This window comes from Nansenia antarctica (genome assembly GCF_963989245.1).
Source record: "Nansenia antarctica genome assembly, chromosome: 8".
NCBI classification, from domain to species: domain Eukaryota; kingdom Metazoa; phylum Chordata; class Actinopteri; order Argentiniformes; family Microstomatidae; genus Nansenia; species Nansenia antarctica.
The window spans coordinates 38682701-38709085 of record NC_137678.1 but is presented as its reverse complement, the minus strand read 5'-3'; the positions used below and the strand labels follow the sequence as shown (position 1 = coordinate 38709085).

The 26385-nt window shown below is 42.5% G+C and overlaps 1 pseudogene across 1 annotated transcript; it reads right to left on the bottom strand.

Annotated features, from left to right (window-relative positions):
- Nucleotides 1-21332: 21332 nt before the first annotated feature.
- Nucleotides 21333-24787, bottom strand: LOC308164180 (testis-specific serine/threonine-protein kinase 1-like; annotated as a pseudogene). Its single transcript has 3 exons — nucleotides 24783-24787; nucleotides 22664-22777; nucleotides 21333-21475 (listed from the first exon to the last, which is right to left on the bottom strand). The product of its transcript is annotated as a testis-specific serine/threonine-protein kinase 1-like (transcript).
- Between the last annotated feature and the right edge of the window lie 1598 nt (nucleotides 24788-26385).

Genomic DNA, 26385 nt, shown 5'->3' with positions numbered 1-26385 from the left:
TGTATTAGGTTATTGCTACCCACACAGCCAGTTGCATGCATTCACACATTCCTAAGATGCTGATCCAAAGTGCTTACGGTGACATCTGATGAATCGACGTCTGAGTTCAGAGGGTCCGGGTTCAGAGGGTCCGGGTTCAGCTGCTGCAACAACCTGCAGAGACACAGCGGCAGCTCGGGTCACTGGTATGATTCTCAACGCACTGAAACTCCCACCATAGCCCAATGCCACGGTTATGAATTGTCAGCACATGTGTATTTCAATTTCTAGTGAGCGCAGCATTAAAAGACTCCAAAGAGAGCAGCACAGGGCAGGATGACCATACCGTGCACAGGCTAGCTTGTCCTCAATGGTTGGCTGCTCAGCAAAAGCCTCCTGTGTAAGAGCTCCACTGGGAGTACTGTCATTAGAGAGGTACAACACAGTATAGGAGCCTTTACACAGGTACAACACAGTATAAGAGCCTTTACACAGGTACAACACAGTATAGGAGCCTTTCAAACCAATGACCAACTGAACGACATTGTTAACCACACAGAGAATGTACAAATCACTTTCCTTGGCGTTTAATATTATGATAAAGTACGATCAAATGTTTAAAATTGTATTTTTTCAAACAGTAACATGGACTTCACGGTGAAGACAGACATGAAGTAGAACATCAGACAGAGAAGGACTGACACACCTTGGTTCAGTGCCCTGCTGTTCAATAGGATCATCAGTTTCACATCCGCCGTTACTGCAAGAACATAGAGATCTGGACTATTACAACAGGTCATCATCACGTCAATAGAATACAGTGTCATTTTAAAATTATTATTAAGTATTGGAAAGAGGAAGTATTTTGTCTTCTTTTAGCTCTATACTTCTAGCTATATACTCCAACAATTTGGAATTTAAAATCTAACAATTACTTAGGGGTGGTAGTAGTAGCAGTTGTGTAACGTGCATTCATACCATCCTGCTGTTTCATCTACGGTCTGCTGGGTTGCACCAACCAGCTCCTCTTCATCTTTAGCCCCAGAGATCCCATGAACATCATCTTCTTCATTCTCTTCCTCAAGATCAGTCTAAACATCAAAACATCCACAGTACTTAAAGGGACGGTTCGGCCTATTTTCATGCTCAGGTGAAATATCATCTTGTTGTCCTCAAAAGCCAGTAGTGAAAGATTCTACTTTGCTACCGCAGCACAGGCTAACAGTTACACTAGGGCCACACTGGCTACCTCTACCTCAGCAGGGCTACCTCTACCTCAGCAGCGCTACCTCTACCTCAGAAGCGCTACCTCTACCTCAGCAGGGCTACCTCTACCTCAGCAGGGCTACCTCTACCTCAGCAGGTCTACTTCTACCTCAGCAGGGCTACCTCTACCTCAGCAGGACTACCTCTACCTCAGCAGGGCTACCTCTACCTCAGCAGCGCTACCTCTACCTCAGCAGGGCTACCTCTACCTCAGCAGGGCTACCTCTACCTCAGCAGGACTACCTCTACCTCAGCAGGGCTACCTCTACCTCAGCAGGGCTACCTCTACCTCAGCAGGGCTACCTCTACCTCAGCAGGGCTACCTCTACCTCAGCAGGACTACCTCTACCTCAGCAGGGCTACCTCTACCTCAGCAGGGCTACCTCTACCTCTACCTCAGCAGGACTACCTCTACCTCAGCAGGGCTACCTCTACCTCAGCAGGGCTACCTCTACCTCAGCAGGGCTACCTCTACCTCAGCAGGGCTACCTCTACCTCAGCATGGCTACCTCTACCTCAGCAGGGCTACCTCTACCTCAGCAGGACTACCTCTACCTCAGCAGGGCTACCTCTACCTCAGCAGGACTACCTCTACCTCAGCAGGGCTACCTCTACCTCAGCAGGGCTACCTCTACCTCAGCAGGGCTACCTCTACCTCAGCAGGGCTACCTCTACCTCTACCTCAGCAGGGCTACCTCTACCTCAGCAGGACTACCTCTACCTCAGCAGCGCTACCTCTACCTCAGCAGGGCTACCTCTACCTCTACCTCAGCAGGGCTACCTCTACCTCAGCAGGACTACCTCTACCTCAGCAGCGCTACCTCTACCTCAGCAGGGCTACCTCTACCTCTACCTCAGCAGGGCTACCTCTACCTCAGCAGGACTACCTCTACCTCAGCAGGGCTACCTCTACCTCAGCAGCGCTACCTCTACCTCAGCAGGGCTACCTCTACCTCAGCAGGGCTACCTCTACCTCAGCAGGGCTACCTCTACCTCAGCAGGACTACCTCTACCTCAGCAGGGCTACCTCTACCTCAGCAGGGCTACCTCTACCTCTACCTCAGCAGGACTACCTCTACCTCAGCAGGGCTACCTCTACCTCTACCTCAGCAGGACTACCTCTACCTCAGCAGGGCTACCTCTACCTCAGCAGGGCTACCTCTACCTCAGCAGGGCTACTTCTACCTCAGCAGGGCTACCTCTACCTCAGCAGGGCTACCTCTACCTCTACCTCAGCAGGGCTACCTCTACCTCAGCAGGACTACCTCTACCTCAGCAGCGCTACCTCTACCTCAGCAGGGCTACTTCTACCTCAGCAGGGCTACCTCTACCTCAGCAGGGCTACCTCTACCTCTACCTCAGCAGGGCTACCTCTACCTCAGCAGGGCTACCTCTACCTCTACCTCAGCAGGGCTACCTCTACCTCAGCAGGGCTACCTCTACCTCAGCAGGACTACCTCTACCTCAGCAGGGTTACCTCTACCTCAGCAGGACTACCTCTACCTCAGCAGGGCTACCTCTACCTCTACCTCAGCAGGACTACCTCTACCTCAGCAGGGCTACCTCTACCTCAGCAGGACTACCTCTACCTCAGCAGGGTTACCTCTACCTCAGCAGGACTACCTCTACCTCAGCAGGGCTACCTCTACCTCTACCTCAGCAGGGCTACCTCTACCTCAGCAGGACTACCTCTACCTCAGCAGGGCTACCTCTACCTCAGCAGGGCTACCTCTACCTCAGCAGGGCTACCTCTACCTCAGCAGGGCTACCTCTACCTCAGCAGGACTACCTCTACCTCAGCAGGACTACCTCTACCTCAGCAGGGCTACCTCTACCTCAGCAGGGCTACCTCTACCTCAGCAGCGCTACCTCTACCTCTACCTCAGCAGGGCTACCTCTACCTCAGCAGGGCTACCTCTACCTCAGCAGGGCTACCTCTACCTCTACCTCAGCAGGGCTACCTCTACCTCAGCAGGGCTACCTCTACCTCAGCAGGGCTACCTCTACCTCAGCAGGGCTACCGGTACCTCAGCAGGGCTACCTCTACCTCTACCTCAGCAGGGCTAACTCTACCTCAGCAGGGCTACCTGTACCTCAGCAGGGCTACCTCTACCTCTACCTCAGCAGGGCTACCTCTACCTCAGCAGCGCGTGTGTCGCGGAGCTGCTGCGGCTCTCACTCGTGCAGTATCTTTCTACATTGAGTTTGCCTTTCTGAAAAGTGAAGACAGTCATCTATGAGCAGGATCTGCCAATACTAGGGATGCACCGAAGGTTCGGCCACCGAATGTATTCAGCCGAATAATAGCAATAACAATGCTTCATTATCAGACCATGACAGAATAACGGTGCTCTAACCTGTATGCAACCTGTGCTCCTACCCTGCCAGTCTGCACTGATATAGGACAACAGTGCAACAACTTCGCGGCTGAACTTCTTGTTGTGACATTTTTGTTTATCCCGCCCCTTTGTCACTTTGGTTTCTTGGAAACAAAACATGCCCCCCACCCCCAAACCCTACTGTTAGCAGATAGAAAAACAAGCTCACTTTGCTGACAAATTAAGCGTATTTAGTGATCGTAAAACAGTTGCTTGTTATATCGCGTGGGTTTTCATAAGTTGCGTATTATGAAAAACTAAAATCACATTTTGTTCAAAAGAAAGCTATGTTTAGGATTCACAAGGTTTCACAGTTGACAACTGGTTGCACCTTTCATCAGCTGCCATCACATATGGATCTAACTGTATACTTCCTGGATTTGGATGATGAATCACCAATATGTAGGAATGAGACATTAGGGGATGTGAAATATACTGCAAGTTTAGAAAACTAAAAACAGCCACACTCACATTAGGAACCGGCCTTTGAGCACTCGAAGCAGGATTCAGAAACGTCAGGAATCTGTTAAGAAAAAGTAGGAATTAACTTGACTCTCTTTGGAGCTATTACAAAACTAAAAGTCAATATCTTACCTGACCCAATTCAGATTTTTTAACAAGTCTGCCACCAGAGAAATGTCTGTGTCCTGTGTGTCCTCTCTCAACCCATGGTGCCTAAACCCACACATGTTTAAACAATTCAGATCTAATTACATCATGCTGCATATAATGCAGCCATATTTCTGAGTTTATTCTCAAAACGATGTAAAAACATTTGTACCCCTCGTCACTGTCAAGCTCTGGATGGTGCGCCTCCTTTTGGTTAATTCCGCCTCCCTCAGAGAACTTTCTGACCTTTCCTTGGCCCTTAAATAAAACCACAAAGAACATTTAAATTAATTGGGGAAATTCAATTGCAAATCACAGTAATCTCTCCTAGACGTTGATATGGGCAGTGACACTGACCTGTGATGCTCCATTGGAAGTCTGCAATGCCACTTGCCCTGATGTTATTACCGGTCTCTGATTGGTCACTGAAGAAATCAATATAGAGGGCTTTTTTTATAAGTGGTACCATCAAAATCTACCCCTTTCAAAATACATGCATTAGCATTGTGGAAAAGGGGAAAATAATAATAATAATAATAATAATAATAATAATAGTGCGAGACCAGGGGTGACAGTGATCGTATGGTGCAGCCATTTGTGGCCAGGAAACTCTCCGTGTCAGAGTAGATGTCACAAGTCAGGATGGCAGGGGATCGATCCACAACACCATTCTGTGCAGGGGAATGACTCTTCCCGCTTGGGAAACATGCAAACCTCTTGGTGACTAGATCGTCATTTACACAGATCTGGGAGAGAGAGTGGGAGAATTAGCTTCTATGACTAACGTTAAACAAATGTACGTTAGAAATTCTGCACACTTCACTACTTTTTTCTTTTTGCAAATCCACATTTCCGCACCATCGCACCTTCATGTTTCTTATGGTCAGGTAGAGCTCAATGAAAGTGGAATCAGCTTGTGTTTCACGCAACACTGCCTCCATCTGGTTGAATGCTTCAGGTAAACAATTGAACAGACAATATAGTTATTTTTATGAGTGGGGCAGTCCCACTCATAGTTTTCATTTTATTGGACAGATATAGTGAAGACAGACAGAAAAGTAGGAGAAGAAGGGTGAGAGGGCATGGGCCGGATTCAAACCCATGCCGACATGGGCATATGTGTGCACTGTAGACCGTGGTGCTAGACCACTGGACCACCCCAGGCCACACAGACAATATAGTTAGTGCTGATTTGGGGCTGATATAAGAGTCTCAACACTGAAGTTGTACAAGACTATCTATCAACAAAGATGTTAAAATCACACTTCTCATATTAAAATGACACAGAATTATCTTTACAATGCTACAGAATTATCTTGCAATGGACACAACATTAGTTTACCTTGTAAGAGGTTGTGCAGATAGCGAGTAGCAGAGCTGTCCCATTGATTTGACGGTCTAGAATGAAAACGTAAGCTCTCAAGGATCCGTAATAACCACACAATTCAAATCTAATAGCACAATTGCAATTACAGTGATTTAAGACCAATATCAACCCTTACACTAGTCCAGTAGTTAGTCAAACCTTACACTAGTTCAGTATTTAGTCAAACCTTACACTAGTTCAGTAGTTAGTCAACTCTTACACTAGTTCAGTAGTTAGTCAACTCTTACACTAGTTCAGTAGTTAGTCAACCCTTACACTAGTTCAGTAGTTAGTCAGCCCTTACACTAGTTCAGTAGTTAGTCAAACCTTACACTAGTTCAGTAGTTAGTCAAACCTTACACTAGTTCAGTAGTTAGTCAACTCTTACACTAGTTCAGTAGTTAGTCAACCCTTACACTAGTTCAGTAGTTAGTCAACCCTTACACTAGTTCAGTAGTTAGTCAACCCTTACACTAGTTCAGTAGTTAGTCAACCCATACACTAGTTCAGTAGTTAGTCAACCCTTACACTAGTTCAGTAGTTAGTCAACCCTTACACTAGTTCAGTAGTTAGTCAACCCTTACACTAGTTCAGTAGTTAGTCAACCCTTACACTAGTTCAGTAGTTAGTCAACCCTTACACTAGTTCAGTAGTTAGTCAACCCATACACTAGTTCAGTAGTTAGTCAACCCTTACACTAGTTCAGTAGTTAGTCAACCCTTACACTAGTTCAGTAGTTAGTCAACCCTTACACTAGTTCAGTAGTTAGTCAACCCTTACACTAGTTCAGTAGTTAGTCAAACCTTACACTAGTTCAGTAGTTAGTCAAACCTTACACTAGTTCAGTAGTTAGTCAACCCATACACTAGTTCAGTAGTTAGTCAACCCTTACACTAGTTCAGTAGTTAGTCAACCCATACACTAGTTCAGTAGTTAGTCAAACCTTACACTAGTTCAGTAGTTAGTCAACCCTTACACTAGTTCAGTAGTTAGTCAACCCTTACACTAGTTCAGTAGTTAGTCAACCCATACACTAGTTCAGTAGTTAGTCAACCCTTACACTAGTTCAGTAGTTAATCAACCCATACACTAGTTTAGTAGTTAGTCAACCCTTACACTAGTTCAGTAGTTAGTCAACCCTTACACTAGTTCAGTAGTTAGTCAACCCTTACACTAGTTCAGTAGTTAGTCAACCCTTACACTAGTTCAGTAGTTAGTCAACCCATACACTAGTTCAGCAGTTAGTCACCCTTACACTAGTTCAGTAGTTAGTCAACCCTTACACTAGTTCAGTAGTTAGTCAACCCTTACACTAGTTCAGTAGTTAGTCAACCCTTACACTAGTTCAGTAGTTAGTCAGCCCTTACACTAGTTCAGTAGTTAGTCAAACCTTACACTAGTTCAGTAGTTAGTCAAACCTTACACTAGTTCAGTAGTTAGTCAACCCTTACACTAGTTCAGTAGTTAGTCAACTCTTACACTAGTTCAGTAGTTAGTCAACCCATACACTAGTTCAGTAGTTAGTCAACCCTTACACTAGGGCAGTAGTTAGTCAACCCTTACACTAGTTCAGTAGTTAGTCAACCCATACACTAGTTCAGTAGTTAGTCAACCCTTACACTAGTTCAGTAGTTAGTCAACCCTTACACTAGTTCAGTAGTTAGTCAAACCTTACACTAGTTCAGTAGTTAGTCAACCCTTACACTAGTTCAGTAGTTAGTCAACTCTTACACTAGTTCAGTAGTTAGTCAACTCTTACACTAGTTCAGTAGTTAGTCAACCCTTACACTAGTTCAGTAGTTAGTCAGCCCTTACACTAGTTCAGTAGTTAGTCAAACCTTACACTAGTTCAGTAGTTAGTCAAACCTTACACTAGTTCAGTAGTTAGTCAACCCATACACTAGTTCAGTAGTTAGTCAACCCTTACACTAGTTCAGTAGTTAGTCAACCCTTACACTAGTTCAGTAGTTAGTCAACCCTTACACTAGTTCAGTAGTTAGTCAACCCATACACTAGTTCAGTATTTAGTCAACTCTTACACTAGTTCAGTAGTTAGTCAACCCTTACACTAGTTCAGTAGTTAGTCAACCCTTACACTAGTTCAGTAGTTAGTCAACCCTTACACTAGTTCAGTAGTTAGTCAACCCTTACACTAGTTCAGTAGTTAGTCAACCCATACACTAGTTCAGCAGTTAGTCACCCTTACACTAGTTCAGTAGTTAGTCAACCCTTACACTAGTTCAGTAGTTAGTCAACCCTTACACTAGTTCAGTAGTTAGTCAACCCTTACACTAGTTCAGTAGTTAGTCAACCCTTACACTAGTTCAGTAGTTAGTCAACCCTTACACTAGTTCAGTAGTTAGTCAACCCTTACACTAGTTCAGTAGTTAGTCAACCCTTACACTAGTTCAGTAGTTAGTCAACCCTTACACTAGTTCAGTAGTTAGTCAACCCTTACACTAGTTCAGTAGTTAGTCAACCCTTACACTAGTTCAGTAGTTAGTCAACCCATACACTAGTTCAGTAGTTAGTCAACCCTTACACTAGTTCAGTAGTTAGTCAACCCTTACACTAGTTCAGTAGTTAGTCAACCCTTACACTAGTTCAGTAGTTAGTCAACCCTTACACTAGTTCAGTAGTTAGTCAACCCTTACACTAGTTCAGTAGTTAGTCTAGTAGTTACACTTACACTAGTTCAGCTTTCTCTTCGTAGATGGACACCTGGAGCCTCACAAGTTGGATACCAGCCAGCTGGAACTTCCTGACCCAGAAGGGCAGCTGCAGAAACTTCTCCAACGGGGCTCGGACCCTGGAGAAAGAAATAGAAGGGTTCTTTGGAGACAATTATAATGTCATAATCATTATATATTTAGGGATGTACTGATTAATTGGGCAGCAATCGGTATTGGCCGATAATGGTTAGGAAATTGATCAGCCGAATGCTTTGAAATGGCTGATTGTTCAAACCGATATTGCGATATCTAACCTGGCATGATAATTTGATTAGGAATATGTTCTTGTCTGTATGTGATCAGAGGCGCCCCGTCCATAGAGGCAACCAAGGCAATTGCTTGGGGCCACCAAACAAAAAGGGCCTTTTTGTCAAACTAAAACTGTCCTTGGATGAATGTTTTTTCAATGGAAATCATGGCATTCAGCGTTCAGTCGCTCTGAGTCTGCTCGCGCTGCGCATACATTCATCCAAGGACAGTTTTAGTTTGACAAGCTAAACAATATGAGGGTAGTTAAGAGTTTAACTACTTTTCATTGTGAAATAGCTAGTTTGGTAAAGTATTCCCTGCAATTACGGCGTTATTATATGATCTATAACACCAAGGACATCCATATCCGTAACCCCTATTGGCAGTATCCACGCCGCTGCCCCAAAACCCCCCTAGTGGGGCCCCGCCCCCTTCTAGCTTGAAATTGACTTCTCGCTGCCTCTCAACTGTCAGCAGCAATCATGAAGCGATCGCACATTTCTGGTCACCAAAAAAGAAAAAAGAAACGAGAAGACAATGAAAAACGACACCAGGATAGTGGTAAGTGGATAGAAGCTGCAGAGTGCAAAAATTTAAATAAGATGCAGAGTGCAAAATAAGTAAGATGTCTTAGGCAGGCAGACAGACAGGCAGGCAAGCAGGCAGGCAGACAGACAGACAGACCCAGTGGAGTCATGTAAAATGTAAATAAGAACACCAGCGGTTTCAGAATATACTTGTTTATTGATTTTTTGATTTATTTGTTTATTTATTTGTTGTTCTTGCGCTGTTTGATATTACATATTAATGTTGCTGTTTCAGAATGTGAAAACACCAGCAGTTTCAGAATGTAAGTGTGTTAAGAGTTCTAATAAGCACCATTGTGAGTTGATATTTCATTATTTATATTGCTCCAATTTGATGTTATTACACATGGCTCCTTTGTTGATCAAATACTCGGACGTGTGTGTGACTGTTAATTAATACATTATGACATTTATAATAAATTCCTTTGTTTCAGACAGTTTTTTTACTTACACACACACGAGCGCGCGCATATGCGCGAACTTCGTAAAACCGTATTATATTTTAGTGTCAGGGAAATAAATACATTTAAACATTTCCACATCGTCACCCGCCTAAGACCCTTAACAGGGGCCTCCATAATGTTGTTTGCTTAGGGCCCCCAAAAGTCTAGGGGCTCCACTGTGTGTGATCAATTCACCGAAGGAATATACTGTCTTGGACAATAGATCCTAATAAACACTGGTGGCTGATTGTTGTAACTAAAAACCAGCGTGAATTCTCTCTGAAAGGTCCGTAAACCCAGACATTCTGCTCCTCTGAATGAGCCTTGTACGTGGTCAAAAGGGTGAGTTTCTGAAATTCAATGAATGCAAAATGCTCATAGGTCCAGAGATGCCAGACACACACACACACACACACACACACACACACACACACTCAGGGATTACTGAAAGGCAGTAATCTGCTCCTGCTCATTAACAAACCTATTTGTCAGATCATTTGATCCGTTTTAATCTCATGTTTGTTTTTTGAGTGAGAGAGTGATTATAACAGCCAGCTGGGATGGATTGGGCAAAGCATGCTGTAAACTGAGATAATGTTAAGATTAAGACAGTGAAGGCCTATCTGAAGCCTCTCTCTCCGGAGGTCTTTCCAACTCTGATGGCCTGTCAGACCAATTTACCCATAATGACCTAAGATCAGTTTTGCACATAATGATTACGCTATGGTAAACTGACTCTAGATCAGAGCCCCGTTTCACCACCTGAACCCGAAGCGTTGCAGAGTGCAGTGTCACTTGTCTTAGGTCAATGTCAGGCGCCGGCTAAAAGCCAACAATGTAAATGTAACAAATAATCGGTATGGGTATTGGCCTATCTCAATTTTCAAATACCTTTAAGGCCTTGATTTTTTCCCCCTCAAATTCACAAACTTTCAAGGATTTCAAGGACCCGTGGGAACCCTGATTACAGCAACGCATTGTTCTTCTAGTCCTGTATTGTTTCAGTAGCAGAGTCGAGACATACTCATCTGAGCAGACGACGGTGTGTTCTCCGTGGTCGACCAGGAAGCACATGGCCTGACTTCCGATGGTACCCAGGAAGAGGGACTCCACTATGGCTCTGCACCAGTTCTTCAGGCCAGAGACGTACACCACACACACCTGGGGGAGCAACACAGTAGACCCAAGTCAGGGTATATACAGGAATCTTGAGGTTAATTTCAATACCTTTCTAAGGGCCGGTTTCACAGACAAGGCTTAAGCCTAATCCTAGACTAAAAAACATCTTCAATGGAGATTTTACATTGAAAGTGTGATTTAGTCCAGGACTAGGCTTAAGCCTTGTCTCTGAAACCGGCCCTAAGACTTTTTAAAGACCTTGTCAATATTTTTCCAGACCTCACCGCCACTTCGAGCTAGGGCTGCCACGATTAGTCGACTAGTCGCGACGACGTCGATTACCAAAATCGTCGCCGACATATTTGGTAATCGACGTCGTCGCATGTTTTTTTGTAGCTGAAATAAGCTATGCATTCGTTTTTCTTCCCTGAAGCTGCCACTGGCTAGCGTCTCCCAGTGTCTTTGATGTACATGCGCAGTGTCGGTCATCTGGGGCACACGTGACATCCCCGGAAAAACAAACAGAGAAATGTCTTCCCGTCCTCGTACGTCTAAAGTGTGGGAGCATTTCAACCACAACGTTGAAAAAAATAATGTAAAATATACCATTTGCAAAGCTGAACTCGCTTATCATGGCAGCACGTCTATGATGCGCGAGCATCTAAAAAGGAAGCACGTTTGTGGCAGATGACGAGGAAGACGATGGCTCGTCTTGGTAAGCTAGTTAGCTTGTTATTGGCTAACGATATCGTTACGTTAAAAGCCTTCTTACATTATTTTACGTTATGTGCTGTAACGTTGTCATCAAAGCGATACTTATCAAATAGCTAAAAATGTTGTCTTAACGTTACAGTGCTAAGAAGGCGCGTTCTACTATGGATAGTTATCTTGTCAAGATGCCAACGTGCACACCCCAGCAAGCCACCGTCCTGACCGGATCAATCCTGAACATGCTGGTTAAGGATTTGAGACCCTTGTCCATGGTTGCTGACGAACCTTTTCTCTACAAACATTTCTTTTTGTGGATAATTGCTCTTTTTTAGTTGCCTTAGTGCCTACCTCATTTTATTTTGCAGCACTATTCAATACATTTAAAATGTATGTTTGATGCCAGAGATGAGTGAAGCAAAGCAAAACTTTTGTACTCTGTACAAGTATTTATTTTTGTTTTTGTATTCTTTTGGTTGCCTAGTGCCTAGCCTACCTCATTTTACTCAGCAGTTTGCACTCTCTACTACTCTTTACATTACATTACATGCAAGTGATGCCAGAAATAAATCTGCAAAGTTCATTAAAATATCTATTTTTGAGTGAACAATCATTTTAATTGTCTTTATTTTTAGTTAGCACATGCCTACAACAACAACTAACAACTTCAAGCAAAATTTAGAAGCTGATTTAGAAGATGATAGCTAAATAGGAGCGATTGAGTAATTGTGCGATAAGCTGCAATTTATGATCCGATTAGTCGACTAATCGTAAAAATGATCGGTGACTAGTCGACTATGAAAATAATCGTTTGTGGCAGCCCTACTTCGAGCTGTAACCGTTTACATCAGTAACTTAACAGTTTTAGTTTGAAATAGACTAGACCACTATCATACAACAGAATGTCCGGTTCATCTTTGTTTTTTAATAAAACGAATAAATTCACGAACTTTTACTTAAGGTTTTTAGGACTCAAACTGGACATAGTCTAATTCAGAAAAATACCTACAAAATTCAAGACCTCATAAAATCTTGATAATACTTTTTAATACTTATTAAGGGTCTTGATTTTCCCAAAATTGATTTATCAACTTTTAATACTTTTCAAGACACCGCGGATACCCTGCAAGTTCTCCATCTCATGTAGGAAGAAGAGCTGTGGTCATTCATAGGGATGGGAATCGAGAACTGGAATCTGTTCTTTTGTTTTATCGACGCCGGCATATTTTTTCTGACAATTGCGCGTTGCAAAAACCCATGCGTCAAACTCTGTGGTGTAGTATCCGGCGTAGATATAGAAACGTAGATACCTCATTGGACACGGCTGTATGTAGCCGCTATGCGTCTGACTGTCTATCGTCGTGCACGAGGCATCTACTGTGTGTTATATCTATGGTATCCGAAGTGTAAAGTTTTATTTAGTCGCAAAAAAGACAGTATTCAAGCGCTCAGGCTATGCCACAATTCATTTCAATTCAACTTTATTCGCCATGTGCAGTGCACACGGTATTCTCCAAGCGGAAAAAGCTACAGTACATAAAACAACAAGCCGACAACACAACAATACTCAAGACACACAATATATACGAGTGAATAAATAACAACTTAGTGCAAAAACATGTTAAGTGCAAGGTGCAATGATCAGGAGTTTTGAGGAGGGTTATGGCTTTGGGGAAGAAACTGTTCAAGTGGCGTGATGTTTTTGACCTGATGGCCCTGTACCGCTGTCCAGAAGGGAGTAATTCAAACAAGCTGTGAGCTGGATGTGAGGGGTCATCAGTGGCGTACCGCAAAATCCAGAGGCCCCCCCGCAAGGTGGCGGCGGGGGCCCTTTCGCAACGGAGGTAAAAAAAAAAAAAAAAAAAAATATTTAAAACGTGCGTTTTTTAGAGGCCGATGCGTTATTGACGTTGCGAAATTTGGCAATATGCACTCTACATTCTAAATGCTTGACTTAGCAAAAGGTACAAACAAGTGAGAGCAATAACTAAAACCAAATGGTAGACTACATCAGTAGAATGTATTATAAGTAGAAAAGTACAAGCTTTATTTCTTTTAACAAAGTGTGGTGTGCACAGCAGCGCGATATCTGTAAACATACAAGCTGTAGACTCTCCGCTAAGGGTTGCCAGATGGGATTGAGAATTTCCAACCTAACCAATCTAAAAACTTCTAAATCCACCAAAAACCAGCCCATCTGGCAACCCTGTCTCCGCTGCATCAGAGTCTACTTGTTGCGTAAAATTGGCCAGGGTTAGTCAAATCCTTTGTTGGACATCTCGTTTCTTAAGTCCTGGTATATTGTGGCATTTCTTTACTGTTTGCCATCTGGTCTAGGAATACCCAGGGAGACGCAGACAGCAGAAGTAGAATAGAATAGTAGAATAGAAAAAGAAACAGCTATATATAGCCTAACCATGCTGAATTATGTACCTGTATGATGCACTGACAGCCTGTGACTGTGAACCTGGCCGGACCCTGCCCTTCTGCCTGAGTTTGAGGATGATGCTGCCCAAATAAATGTTATTGTTTAGTGCTGTACGCTTTCGTGGTATTATATTGTGTGAATTATCATCTGTATGTTGTTTTTCTTTCACTCGACTAACCGCCGAGATAATACTTGAGACATGTACTTCCGTAAACATATTTTTTAAATTTGATTTTTTGACAATATCGGACCGACAGTCCCACATATAAGTGGCTATAATGTCCGAATAGAGAATCTACCACCACCTAAAGAATGCTTATTGTACTTTGTATTGTATTTTCGCTTGCTCATTTTCCTTGTGTCTCGCTGCCTACGTGTGACGTCAAAGTCATGTTGCTATTGGATACGGCTAACTATGTATATATTTTTAAATATAGGCCTATATATTAAAATTAAGGTTGACACAATGAAGGGCCACTAATTTATTTGTTTTATATTTTTTTAAATTATATAAAAAAATAAAAAAATAAGTTTGGATCCAATGTTAGGGGGCCCCCTAGTGGCTGGGGCCCCCCGCGGTGCGTCGCTTGCGGGCCCGTCCGCTACGCCACTGGGGGTCAGCCACAATCTTGCGTGCTCTCTTCAATGATCTGGAGCTATGGAGGTCTGTGATGGGAGGCAGAGGGCAGCCGATGAGCCGCTCAGCTGTCCTTACGACTCTTTGTAGCTTGGCCTTGGCTCGGGCAGACGCAGTGTCGTACCAGACAGTGATGGAAGATGTTAGGATGCCTTCTATGACGGCCCTGTAGAACTGGACCAGGATGTGACGACTGATGTGAAGTCTCTTCAGCTGATGGAGGAAGAACAAACGCTGCTGGCCTTTTTTCACTAAATGGGTGATGTTGTTATCCCATTTTAGTTTGTTGGAGATGGTAGTGCCCAGAAACTTGAATTCATCCACTATCGTGACAGGGGAGTTATTGATGACCAGTGGAGAGTGAGTTGGAGCCTTTTTCCAGAAGTCCATAATCTCCTCCACTGTCTTGGTCCTCTACGAGGACACTGAATAATAATGCACCCATTGATACTTTGCGCTCTGTGCCAGATAGTGCTACTAATGTGTTAATGTTTCTTTGTCTGGGACAAAATATCGATACAGCGATTATTGTGTCACGGCCTCTTGTGATACAATTATCAGTTCACGTCGCCAAATATCGATGTTTGAAAAAAGAAATTGAGGGGAGAAACAAGCTGCGCATGAGCGTTGTATAACGGAGATGAACCAACTACGTTGAAGATGATGAATGGCTGAAAGCGGGGGGAAACTAGTACGAAAAGCACCTCTGACATACAAATCTAAAGTCTGGAAACCATTAGATTTTAAAGCAAGGCTTCCTTTTACCTCCCCGAGGGCTACGACTATTCTATCGCTGGGTTTATCTGCAAGGACCTTCACCCGTGCAGTGTAGTTGAAAATAAAGGTTTCTGCAGAATGACGCAAAATCAAATGCATAGTTTAATATTATCAGTATGTATTTGTGTGATGTGACTTAGTTTGCTTTTGAATTATATCTTTTATGCAGCAGTGGTGTGCAGCTTGCTACCTTTTGCCTATTTTTGCTGTTTATTTGAGTTACAGAGATGCATCTCTTTATTGTGTGTTTTGTTGTGATTACGTTAGTGTGTTTTCTTGTTATGATTTGATTATCGTTGACAGCTGTGCTCCTTCAACCCCATGGAGTCAGAGGCTTGTTGAGCACAGACCAGAAAGGTGCCGGTGTTGGTAGTGAAAACTCAGCCTTCCTCTTCGCCAATGTTATATTTCAGAGGCATGAAAGAATTGAGGTCCACACTGTTCCGTGGTGTGTTTGTAGTTTTAGTGACGTCGCAAACACCAAAACACAGTGTCCTACATAACAGTCGCATGCTCAATAACCTAAATGAGCCACTCTCCATGGAAAACAAGCTTTGATTGAATTCATATTATTTATTTATTTTGTTTGCAATAATGCAAAGCGGTTCCAAGACATAATTCATCATCATTTTTGTTTCTTTTTTTCCAGCCTAGTAATAAATAAATAATGTGTTATTTACTACTACTATGTTATCACTATTTGTATTCTTGAATCCATATTTCTTTAGACTACACCAGATTAATGTTAATTATGTGTTAATTAAAAACACAAATCTTCATTATTATTATTATTTTATTTTTTAAATATCGGTATTGGCAGTATATCGGCAGATATTGCTCATAGATGATCGGTGGCCAAAAAAACGGTATCGGGGCATCCCTAGTATCAATAACATCTTATCAATCACCATCCCTATTCACCTCCAAGTCATGCATGGGCTAAACCAGTGGTTCTCAAACCTCTCCTCGGGCCCCCCAGCCGCTCCACATATTTGATCCGTTCCACCACCAGCACACCTGATTCAACTAATCAAGTACAAAGCGATTATGATTTGTACTTGATTAGTTGAATCAGGTGTGCTGGTGGTGGAACAGACCAAATATGTGGAGTGGCTAGGGGGCCCGAGGAGACGTTTGAGAACCACTGAGCTAAGCCATGTAGAAATGCAGGCATACATTTACTAGAAACTACAAAATGTGTTTCTTATACCATGAAAATGTCTCCAGAACAGGTAGATGGAGAATGTGTGCAACAGTTCACAGTCATTACCTGCCCTTCGTGTATACAGTAGATGAAGGCTTTATCTTCTGCACATCCTGGTTGACCTCATGATAGAAGAGGTTCATCTTCACCTGCAGGTCTTCATACGCTTTTGGACTCTCTGGTTCGATCCCTGGTCCCTTCACGATCCGGCCCCAGAGACAGAACGGATTCTCAGCCTTCGATAGAGAGCATGTCAAGTCAACTATACAGGTTAGGTCTCAAAGATGCAAGGTAACAATATGGTATGGGGGAGGCGGTAGCCTAGTGGTTAGAGAGGCCGGCTAGCAATCGGAAGGTCACTGGTTCGATCCCCGCCTCATGAGGGAGCTGCATGTGCTCTTGAGCAAGGCACTTAACCCCTAATTGCTCCAGGGGAGCCGACTATTGCTGACCCTGTGCCTAGAGCAAAAAATACCAAATTCCAACAATTGATTGACAAGTTGATTGCATGGCAAATAAAACATTCATTCTTCTTCTAACAAGGTCAGAACTTGAACCGACATCAGCCACTATTAATACTACACATTTATGCAATGATGAAATAATTACCTTCAAAATTGATATGTGAAGCATCGTTCAACCCTCCAACAGCTTGGCCAACTGCAAGTTAAAACAAAGAATATCGCACATGGCTGTATTCCATATAATTGAAACTTGCTTTATGAGCTTAGCTTCCACAACACAGCAACAAACTCAGCTTGGTGTGTTCTTCAAATCTATAAGCTATATAATAATGGTTAAAATAGTTAGTTATAGTCGTGCATTTTATGATTTTGCTCAATAAAATAACTAAGCACGTGCGGTTAGCCTGCTTAGCTAATGACTTCACGAGAAACGCAGTCTGGTAATAAACTAATATGGTAAACAGAGATTTTCTTGGCTAATTATAATTTCAGCTAGCAGATAATTCGCTTGCACATGCCTTTTTGAAACGTGATAGCTTAGCAATTTCACTAGTTTTGTACCTTCTTAAAGTTCGCTGAGCAAGAAGTCCAACGCACCGAACACAGACCTGACTGGATCACCTGCAATGTGATTGGTCAATCACAGCGAGCTGCTACTTGCTGTAGCTAACCCGTTGCCACTGCTTCCCTGTATGAATCCTATGAATCCTGTATGAATCCTGTATGAATCCTTGTATGAATTTCGTACCTGTTTTAGTTGAAGTGTAAGTATAAGTGTATATGGATTAGTTTTAGTTTTTTGTGTGTTTGTCGTCCAGGTAGAATCAACCAACGGAATTAGCTAACCGGCGTCATCCACATCAGCAACGTGGTTATCGAAGTGATCGGGTAGGTAAATGTGTAATGTTCTCTACTGCCACCAGGTGGCGGTGTAAGATGTATTCACTCCGCTGCCCACCAGATGGCGGTATAGATGTTTTCCCTCCGCTGCCCACCAGATGGCGGTATAGATGTATTCCCTCCGCTGCCCACCAGATGGCGGTATAGATGTATTCACGTCCGTCAGAAACTTCACTTTCAGTCCCTGCCGTTTTTCACCAAATGAATTAGGATATTAGAAATAGAATTACAAACCCTTAAAAGCAATAATTGAGATGTTTATTTCCATAGATAAGTTAAATATAAATGTGTCGTTCCTTTATCCATATTAACTATTTCTATACTAAAATGCTAAGAACAAGTTTAACGTTGGCGCTTTTATTTTGAAGCGAGGAGGGAGGTGGACAGGCAGAGTCGGACTGTCTGTTGTCGTTCACGGAACACAGATGCAATTCTGGAGGCAAACTAATCCCAGGAAACTCGTCCTCGTTCGTAATTCCAAATGGAGACAAAAAGGGCAGTGCTTGTAAATGCTGTCCCCCCCTTATGGACACATCATTGCCAATGAGAAGTGGAGGGGCTCAGTACTCGTGCAAAGTTTGAAGGGGAAGTTAAACTCGCTAAGCAACCTAGTCAAAACAAACAGCCACTTGATACGACTGCATGGTAACTTGCCTTCTCAACTCACCCATCAACTTTGAACTGTTGATGTTCAATCAATTGATTCTCAATTGACATCTGGTTAAATAAAATAAATACAACTTCCCCCAGCAGTTCGGAGTAACGCAGGACCAACCAATCGAGGTGATGAAAAACACCTCAAATGATCATGTCCTTTTGATCAAAGTTCAACTGATGAGTGAGTTGGGAAGGTTGTCTGACTCGGTGGTAAAGTGCCATGGAGTCGGATAAGACAACAACTGTCTGATCTGTGGGTAGACAACACTACTCATTTGTTGAAGCACTTTTTTTAGCCTTTACATTTTTTGGGGGGGGAGGACACAAATGACCCTGACAACACAAACGATAGAATAAGCCTTTATGGTGTAGCATGTATTGCAGGCTAAACTTCTTCCTATAGAATTGTACCTTTCATTGACTTTTTTGACTCTAGGGAGTGTGAAAATCATCTTCGAGAATGAGCTTGGCGTGGTTGACTTTCATCTGTCCAATAAAAGCTGTATCCTGTACGACTCTGAGTGTGACATTGTGGCTGGAAATAACTACAAAAGAAAACTTGTTCGGTTTAGAAATGTAAGTTTAAATTCAATTTTGTGTTGTACATCCTGGCCGGAATAAACATTTTTTATACCATAACATCGGTATCCTTGTTCCTTCTTCCCTAGACAACCAGAATGTAACAGGGAATACTGTGGCTGCAAAAATTATTATAAGTACTGCAAAAATAATGATTTACTGTTGTAAATAAATAGTTCTTGTGTGAAGACAATTATAAGTATGTAATAAATCCCTGATGTTATTAACTGTCTCAACGCCCTCTTAAGTGAACTGCAGGGTGAGAGAGGTAGAGCTGAGAGTGCCACACGGCAGGATAGGTTAGTCAGTGTAGAGTAGACCGAGGGTTTGTGACATTGTTAGTGCTTTAAGACGTGACTCAAATGTGAATTCATTTCTGTGAAAATTGCTTTTGTACTAGGAAAAAAACTTTTACTGTTCACGTTTAGATGAAGAATCTAATTTTTTATTGTTTACTTTTAGATGATCAAAACATTTACAGTTTCCTGGTGACTAAGCTGTGGACTGTGCTAACTGCTTTTACTTATTACTTCTTTATTAATAGAACCAGCAGGATCCTCCACAGCCACTCGCCCCTCTGCTGCTGCAGCAGGTTCCTCTGGCACCCTGCAATCAGAGGACATGTAGCACATGTACAGTGTTAAAGCTGAAGTAAGTAAAGTACCGTAATTGTATTTAATCCCCATCCCATCACACTACTATACTTGTTTCCTGGTGACAACTGTGGACTATATTGATAACAGCAGCAGTTGCATCTGACATCTGGCACTGGGATCATGGGTTTCCTGGTGACTAAGCTGTGGACTGTGCTAATTGCTTATCGTTATGTCTTTGTTAATAGAACCAGCAGGATCTTCCGCAGCCACTCGCCCCTCTGCTGCAGTTGGGTCGTCTGTAGCAGCACGTCCCTCCGCGGCTACTGGGTTCTCCGAAGCCACTCGCCCCTCTGCGGCAACAAGTTCCTCTGGCACCCTGCATTGTATTTTGTTGTCAAAATATCTTGTGCTGTCTATTAGAATTATGTAATGTTTTAACAGCAAAGAAGATGTTCTGCGCTGGGTGGCATCACAAGTTGAATTTGAAAAGAGCTTAGAAATGTGTGTGTCGAGGGACAAGATGGTGGAGAGAGGTCTCAAGCTGTGGCAGCGCCAAAAGAGAGGATCCCCGGTGAACCCACTGGTAGTCTCCTTCCTAGGAGAACCTGGAGTTGACACCGGGGCATTGAAGAAAGAGTTCCTGTCCAGTGAGTAGTAAGCCAGTGCGTAACAAGAAAGGGGCTAAATGGATCAGGTCTTTGGCTTCTAACGGGACATTCTTGCTGCGGAAGTCAACAGAATGTTTTTTTCTGTATCTTCAGCATCTTCTTGATGTTGGAGTCGTCATATGGCATACATCCACAGAGCATGATGGGGTTGTATGGGATTCCCTCTAAAACCTCTGGTGCTGCATAGGCTGCGGTGCCGCAGAAAGTTTGACTGAGGATTGTATAGGAAACAATAGGAATTATTGTTTAGGCTATTTAGGCCAGATTACTGCAATGTCCTTCTGTCGGGATTGCCAAAAAAGAGCTTCCATGGCCTACAAATGGACCAGAATGCTGCAGCTCGCATTTTGACTGGGTCAAAGAAATATGACCATATTTCACCAGTACTGGCTTCCCTTCATTAGCTCCCTGTCCATGTTAGAGCGGACTTCAAGTTGTTGTTACTAGCATACAAAGCTGTAAATGGCACTGCGCCTTCCTATCTAAAGGACCTTCTGGACCCAAATGTCCCCTCAAGGTCTCTGCGCTCAAAAGGCTCTGCCCTGTTGACTGTTCCCAGAGTCAGGAAGAAGAAAATCGGTGAGCAGGCGTTTTCTTTCCGTGCACCAACTCTTTGGAACCTTCTTCCATTGGATATCAGACAGGCATGCTCAGTGGAAGTGTTCAAAACCAAGTTGAAGACCCAACTGTTTTCTGTTGTCTATATGTCATAGCTTGTGTATTTGTGTTGTGTAATTATGTGTTTTTTTTAACTGGAATAGCTGTTTTAATTGTTGCTTACCTACTGTAAAGCACTTTGACAAAGTGTTATACAAATGAAGTTATTATTATTATTATTATATGTTGCAGTAGTTGTTGTTTAGGTTGTTGCACTGAGAGATGACTGAACGAGACTTGTATGCTGAACTCCTGTGCTTAAGTTTTAAAAATCTCATACCCAGTTGGGTAGAAATTAGAAATTCTGTAGTCTTCATATGCATAAAAGATCAGAATTTAACAAGGATCATTTGTCCATCATCATGGTAATTGATTCTCCTGGCGAATCCAAAGTCTGACACTTTGAGGTGGAAGTTCCTTGTCCAAGAGTAGGTTTTCACATTTTAAGTCTCTGTGGACAATGTCTAAAGGTCTTTGCACACCGATGCGTTTTTTTCGCATGCATATTTTTAAATCCGTCATCCGGAAAAATACGTTATGCACAGAGACCTTGCACACTGACCTCCGATGCGTTTTATTAGAGTCCGATGCGTTTATTTGTTATATTGACGTTGCGAGATTTCGCAATATGCACTCTACATTCTAAATGCTTGATTTAGCAAAAGGTACAAACAACTGAGAGCAATATAACTAAAACCAAATGGTAGACTACATCAGTAGAATGTATTATCAGTAGAAAAGTAAAATTTATTTTAACAAAGTGTGGTGTGCATCTCCAGCAGTGCGATATCTGTAAACATACCATGTGTAGACTCTCCGCTCAAGGTTGCCAGATGGGATTGACAATTTCCAGCCTAACCAGTCTAAAAACCGCTAAATCCACCAAAAACCAGCCCATCTGGCAACCCTGTCTCCGCTGCTTCAGAGTCTTCCACTTTACTACTTACTTTTACTTGTTGCGCAAAATAGGCCAGGGTTTGTCAAATCCTTTGTTGGGCATCTCGTTTCTTAAGTCCTGGTATATTGTGGCATTTCTTTACTGTTTGCCATCTAAAACATGTTTAGTAGACATGTTTTCATCACGCGTAAGGGAATACCCAGGGTGACGCAGACAGCAGAAGTAAAATAGAATAGTAGAATAGAGAATGAAACGGCTATAACCATGCTGAATTATGTACCTATATGATGCATTGGCAGTCTGTGACAGTGTGTGCACCTGCCCGGACCCTGCCCTTCTGCCTGAATTTGAGTATGATGCTACCCAAATGAATGTTATTGTTTACTGCCATACGCTTTCGTGGTATTATATTTTGTGAATTATCATCTGTATGTTGTTTTTCTTTCACTCGACTAACCGCCAAGATAATACTTGAGACATGGAGCATTAATCCAACTGTCCTGCAGTTCTAACTTGACGATATGTCCCTCTATATCATGGCGGAGTGGTCAAAATCAATTCTCAAAAGGCTTTTGACAGACGCAATCTTTTTTTTTATGTCGGACGAATATTTTGGATTCGGTGTGCAAGCGTGATTGACACAACATGAGTTCAAATTTGTATTTGAATGGACTAAAAAACGCATTGGTGTGCAAAGGCCTTAAGTCATGTGCACATTTTGGAATCGGGATACTTCATTGCAGAAATCCTTGGGTAAAGCACCTCTGAATTTGATGAACTCCAGTTAAGTCCCCTTGCGCACCAAGCTCCATAATCATAAACACCTTTCCTTCCGACGTCTCGAAAATCTCAAAGATCTTAACAATGTTGGGGTGGCTTAGGGATGCGCCCAACAACAGGCTACCCAACAAACGTTCACGCAGCTAATGGGTATACTAATAGCGCTATTGGCCGTTACCGTTAGCAACACATTCCAAGCACTAGCTAGCTAGAAAGCACATCGATGTTTGTTTGCAACAATGCACCATGTGCTTGCCAACCAACATTGATAAACCCAAATTTTGAACGGCCACAGACAGTTCCAAGCCAACTACTTACATTTGAGAATAAACTTCCATTATTAAAGGTTTTAGAAAGCCTATCAAATTTTCCAGGACAACACAAGATTTCCATGTTCATTTTAAATTTTGCTCAGTTTCCATGCCTTTTCCAAGTATGGAATAAATAGGGCTCGATAATTTCCATGTTTTCCCTGTTTTCCAGGTAGCATGGCAACCCTGTGTAGCCAGGAAAGGCTATAAACAGGTGGGATCTTTGACCTCTGCCGAGAGAGGAACCCTGGTAACTCTCTCCTGTGCCATCTCCACCAACGGGAACAGTATCCCCCCATTCTTTATAGTGTTAATTTTGGCAGCTATTTTTAATTTTAGTTTCAGTCTTTTTTTTGTGCAATTTTCTTTTTATTCAACAATAAGAACAATAATACAACAATTCAACATCAACAAAAACAACAAAAGAAAAACATTAAAAGGAAAAGAAAAAGCTACTGCTGTCATGTCTCAAGTCTGTGTCAATTGCCATAGAGTCCACTTCATCCATTTGTTGTCCATCTGTGGTCCTAAAAGTCGTAGTCTGTGAGTCAGTCTTTCCATAACATGGATTTTCCCCACTGTGTCTACCCATTGGGCCTGAGTACAGAGGCGCCCCGTCCATAGAGGCAACCAAGGCAATTGCTTGGGGCCACCAAACAAAAAGGGCCTTTTTGTCAAACTAAAACTGTCCTTGGATGAATGTATTTTCAATGGAAATCATGGCATTCAGCTTTCAGTCGCTCTGAGTCTGCTCGCGCTGCGCTGCGCTCGTGCTGCGCATACATTCATCCAAGGACAGTTTTAGTTTGACAAGCTAAACACTATGAGGGTAGTTAAGAGTTTAACTACTTTTCATTGTGAAATAGCTAGTTTGGTAAAGTATTCCCTGCAATTACGGCGTTATTATATGATCTATAACACCACGGACATCCATATCGGTAACCACTATTGATTGGCAGTATCCACGCCGCTGCCCCAAAACCCCCCTAGTGGGGCCCAGCCCCCTTCTAGCTTGAAATTGACTTCTAGCCCCGCCCCCTTCTCCTCTCAACTGTCAGCAGCAATTATGAAGCGATCGCACATTTCTGGTCACCAAAAAAGAAACGAGAAGACAATGAAAAACGACACCAGGATAGTGGTAAGTGGATAGAAGCTGCAGAGTGCAAAATAAGTTAGATGTCTTCGGCAGGCAGACAGACAGACAAGCAGGCAGGCAGACAGACAGACAGACAGACAGACAGACCCAGTGGAGTCATGTAAAATGTAAATAAGAACACCAGCGGTTTCAGAATATACTTGTTTATTGATTTTTTGATTTATTTGTTTATTTATTTGTTGTTCTTGCTCTGTTTGATATTACATATTAATGTTGCTGTTTCAGAATGTGAAAACACCAGCAGTTTCAGAATGTAAGTGTGTTAAAAGTTCTAATAAGCACCATTGTGAGTTGATATTTCATTATTTATATTGCTCCAATTTGATGTTACTACACATGGCTCCTTTGTTTAACAAATACTCGGACGTGTGTGACTGTTAATTAATACATCATGACATTTATAATGAATTCCTTTGTTTCAGACTGTTTTTTTACTTACACACACACGAGCGCGCGCATATGCGCGAACTTCGTAAAACCGTATTATATTTTAGTGTCAGGGAAATAAATAAATAAAAAAATGTCCACATCGTCACCCGCCTAAGACCCTTACCAGGGGCCTCCATAATGTTGTTTGCTTAGGGCCCCCAAAAGTCTAGGGGCTCCACTGCCTGAGTAGGTAGGTCTTCCGTACCCCATTTCCTTGTGATAGCCTTTTTCCCAGCGACCATGAGTATCTTGAATAGATATCTCATTTTCTGTGTAATTACACATATAGAGCAGCTTGTGATTCATAGGAAATTTGTAACCCAGAATTTCTTGTGTTATCCCATGTATCATTCCCCAAAACCCTATTATTTTGTGGCAATTCCAGAATATATGGGCATGGTTAGCCTCAGATACCCCACAATTCCTCCAACATGACTTCCTTGTATCCGAATAGTTATTTACTATTTTGGGCGTGATAAAAAAACGTATCAGATTTTTCCGGGAAAACTCTCTCCATGCTTGTGAGCAGGTTGAGGTCTGATGTTTTTCCCACATATTATCCCAATCATCTTCGGATATTTCTATATAAAATTCTGTTTCCCATTTTTCTTTTATATACCCTGTTGTGTTTTTGCCACTCATCAATGCCTTGTACAATGTAGTTATAGCCCTGACCTGCTTCCCTTTATATGCATCAATCATAACTTGTACCACCTCATTCACTTTTAGGGAGAGTTCCTGTCCAATCCGTTTCCCAAAGTAATCCCGCATCTGAAGATATTTGTAGAATTCCCTCCAATCCAGGCCGTATGTAGTTTTCAAGTCCTGGAAACTCACTACCTTTCCCTTATCTAGCATAACAGCGTGCACCAAGCCGTAATGCCTTTATCCGCCCACTGTCTGAAACCCCCATCGTGCCCAGCTGGTTTAAAATTGCTATCAAAAGCCACCCATTTCAATAAATTTGCATCCTTCTCCGCCTTGTTGTGTTTGAGTATTCTGAACCATATTTCCAGGGTAAATTTTGTGATCGCATCTAACCTTCTTAAATGTTTCCCTATCTCCTATGACACTCTGTATCGGGTACATACCAAATAATTTTTCCATTTCTTTCCATTTTGCTCCATAATCCGGTTTACACCAACAATTTATATATTTCAACTGGGCTGCGTGGAAGTATTCTTTCAGGTTCGGTAGACTCAAGCCCCCCTTCTCCCTCTTTAGTTGGAGAGTTCTGAATCTCACTCTAGGCCTCTCCCCCCCCCATATGAATCTAGAGATCATCCTGTCCCATGATGTGAATTGTATTTGTGGTATCTCTATTGGTAATGCCTGGAATAAATATAAGATTCTGGGTAATACATTCATTCTTACTAAATCAATCTTAGAGCTAAAATCCAATGTTAGGGTGGACCAACGATGTATGTCTTTTAATAATTCTCGGTTAATCTTATCATAATTTGCCCTATATAGTCCTGATAAGTGTCTACAGTAGTCACTTCTATCCCTAAATAATTGATTTTCTTTAGATTCCAATTTAAATTGAATTTTCCCTGATCTCCTTTGGTGGAGTGTAATTAATGGTGAGTATTTGGGTTTTAGTCATATTTATCTTGTATCCCGATAGCTGTCCATATGTGTTCAAGAGATCCAGTAGTTCAGGCAGCGATTCACTCGGCCGTTCAAGGAATGCTATGACGTCATCTGCGAAAAGGCCCACTTTATGTTCTACTCCGCCCACTGTCACCCCTTGGATTAGACTATTTTCACGTATGGCTTGGGCCAATGGTTCAATATAATATGAGAAC